The sequence below is a fragment of the Octopus bimaculoides genome, chromosome 14 (genome assembly GCF_001194135.2).
Source record: "Octopus bimaculoides isolate UCB-OBI-ISO-001 chromosome 14, ASM119413v2, whole genome shotgun sequence".
NCBI lineage: Eukaryota > Metazoa > Mollusca > Cephalopoda > Octopoda > Octopodidae > Octopus > Octopus bimaculoides.
The window spans coordinates 1,692,692-1,695,630 of NC_068994.1; the positions used below are offsets into that span (position 1 = coordinate 1,692,692).

General features: G+C 37.3%; 2 protein-coding genes across 5 annotated transcripts in view; both read right to left on the minus strand.

Annotated features, from left to right (window-relative positions):
- The window catches only part of LOC106873245 (protocadherin beta-16), a 90,710-nt gene that overhangs the window by 58,221 nt on the left and 29,550 nt on the right, over nucleotides 1-2,939 (minus strand). The window contains exon 1 of one of the 4 annotated variants that reach the window (XM_014920527.2): nucleotides 1,581-2,561. The exons of the other annotated variants lie outside the window; for them this stretch is intronic. The gene's annotated coding sequence lies outside the window, so the exon portion shown is untranslated. Of the gene's footprint in view, nucleotides 1-1,580; nucleotides 2,562-2,939 lie in introns of those variants that run through there. 4 annotated transcript variants of the gene reach the window in all.
- Nucleotides 1-2,939, minus strand: part of LOC128249418 (protocadherin-11 X-linked-like) — a 79,571-nt gene that overhangs the window by 20,826 nt on the left and 55,806 nt on the right. The window lies entirely within an intron of this gene.

Here is a 2,939-nt window from a genome sequence, read left to right on the forward strand (position 1 = left end):
TATATATATATATATATATATATATATATACATACATATATATATACATACATACATATATATATATATATATACATATATATATATATACATACATGTGTATATATGTAAAATATATATACACACACATATACATATGTATACATATATATAACTCTTTAATTCTTTAACTAATTAATTTGTTTCATCTTTAAAGCTGCACTCATGCTTGGGCACCACATGCACATATGTATACATATATACACACACACACACACATATATATGTATATAAGACAAATGTCAAACAATGATTATATATATATATATATATATATATATATATATACACATACATATATAGAACATAACTACATGTAATATGTACATATATATATATATGTATATATGTATGTGTATGTATGTGTGTTTATGACTGGTGTTTCCTGTAAGACTATAAGACATGCAATGCCTGTCTAAGATATGCAAATCAATGCAAATAAAAGCTGGTTTTAATCTAAATCTTTCACTTGAAAAGGGACCATAGGATGAAGGCCAGCTCCATGTTCTCTCGACCCCTGTAGGGTTTTCATGTCTTAATGTTGCAGTTTGCGTAGTAATTATAATATTATAGGTAGACCCTGCTAGTTCCCTTCGACCTCCTGCATACATATTCATATACACATACATACATATATGCACACACACATACTCATATATATTTACATATTACAAGCATACATAGATGAATGCACACACGTGTGTGTGTGTAAGTATATACATACATCTACATTTATATACAATTAAATTTCTATACCTTATCTGCATACCTACATACATATATATATATATATATATATATATATATATGTATACACACACACACATACGCTTACGCACATAATGCTGCAAACTTAGAGAAACTTCGAAGTTACTGTCAACGAAATTATCATCATTATTAGAAATTATGTCTTTCTGCACAGGTATTGTGTCCTTTAATCCTTTTGTTGTTTTTCTAAATATAAACACACTAACTTTTCAAACATGTGTATGCACACAGATGTACGTATACATGTGCAGAAATGAATATTATGCGTATATAAAGAGAGGGAGGGAGTGAAAGAGAGAATGAGAAGGGGAGGAGTGGTAATTTCACTGGTCATTGTTTTTGTTTTTCTTCAGCCAACAACAAAACAGTTTAATAACAACAATAACATCGGAGAAAATAGTGGTGGAGGTGGGGGTGGCAGCAGCGGCGGTGGGTTTGGTAGGGACTGGGGGTGGGTGGTGGTTATTAGCGTGGTGGTGGTGGTACAGTAAAGGGATGGTTTGTTAGGGTGTCGTGAGTGGGTGGTTTGGTGAGGGGTTGGTGTGATGAGGTGATGTGATGTGGTGGCCTTGATGCTGTGAATGAAATGCGTAAGAGAGAGAGAGAGAGAGACTGAGAGAGCATGGGTGAAATGGAATGAAATGTTGTGATTGAAAAGTGTTGGTTTGTTTATGTAGAGACACGGTGAGGTTGGGAAGAGATGAAGGGGTGGTAGGGTGGGTGTGGTGGTGGCTGTGTGACGTTGTGGCGTTGATGCCATCCATCGCACTTACCTGTCTCAAATGGTCCATAATCCGTTAAAGGTGAGAGAAGGAAAGTCCAGATCCTGCTTTTAGCTTCAATTACAGATTTCTCTCTCCCTCTCCCTCTCCCTTCCTGTCTCCCTTATTCTCTATCCATGCAGCTTCCCTACTGCTGCTGCCGCTGCCGCTGCCGCTGCTGTTGTTTAGCCCAATCCAGTGGACCTTATTATTTATGACAATCCAACCATGACACTTTTTGTTGTTATTTCTACAACTTCTCACTAGATCCTTTAAAGTGTCCTTCCAATATTTAAAAACAATCATTTGATGGATACTTAGCTGCTATTTCTAGCACTGCTCCCTTCACTGCTACTTGTGATGTTGGTATTGTTGTTGTTATTGTTGTGATATTTGTTACTGTTGTTGTGGTGGTGGTGGTGGTGGCTAGTATCAAGTGTTGTTGTGTTAGTGCTTATGTTGTAGTTTTGTAGTGGTGGCATTGGTGTTGTGAGGGTAGTAGTAATAGTAGTGGGGTGGTGGTAGTGGTGCTCTTTATCCTTAGATCGACCCTCAGAGTAGACAAACAACCAAAGGCATTCCATCCATGACCATCTCATCTATACACATCTCGCCTGCAACCATACAAACTCAGTCTGTGCTTTCAGAAGTCAGTTGGGTGTGATTTGAGGAAGACTTGGCTGCTATTTCTAACAACCCAAGGACGCCCACACAGAAGCCCCCACCAGATGGAGATTTGGTGTTTAGGCTGTAGTTCCCAGTGGTGCTGTTAATACATGCACTGTTACATCTGAACATGTGATGTTACTGTTGTTGTGGCTATTGTTATTAGTGGTGGTGGTGGTGGTATGGGTGCTAGTATCAATAATGGTGGTAGTTTTTATAAACATCACTGGACTCCTACAGTTTGTTAGGGACGTTAATGTTGCAGTAGTACCGTGGTGTGTTAATGTTGGGGTTACAGTGGTGATGGATGATTCCAGTCAGGTAGTAGTAGTAGTGGTGGTGGTGGTGGCGCTTTTGGTGTGAAGCAAGCGGAAAGGGAGGAAGGCGCTGACAATTGTAACAATAAAGAGTATGTAATGTGCAGCAGATTTCGTACAACAGTCACATCTCAGATATGTATACACAAACACACACACACACAAATCCCTAACAGTGTGTATACATGGAGATGTATAAGTATGTGTGTGTGTTTGTATATATAATATTTGGGTGTACATTTCTGTACATGTACGCCGGTGTCTATAACATGTGCGCATGTTTATATGTTGAAGTTTGTGCAAGCATACAGACAGAAATGTGTGATACATAAATCTACATATTTATATATATATATATATATATATATATATATATATATATATATAT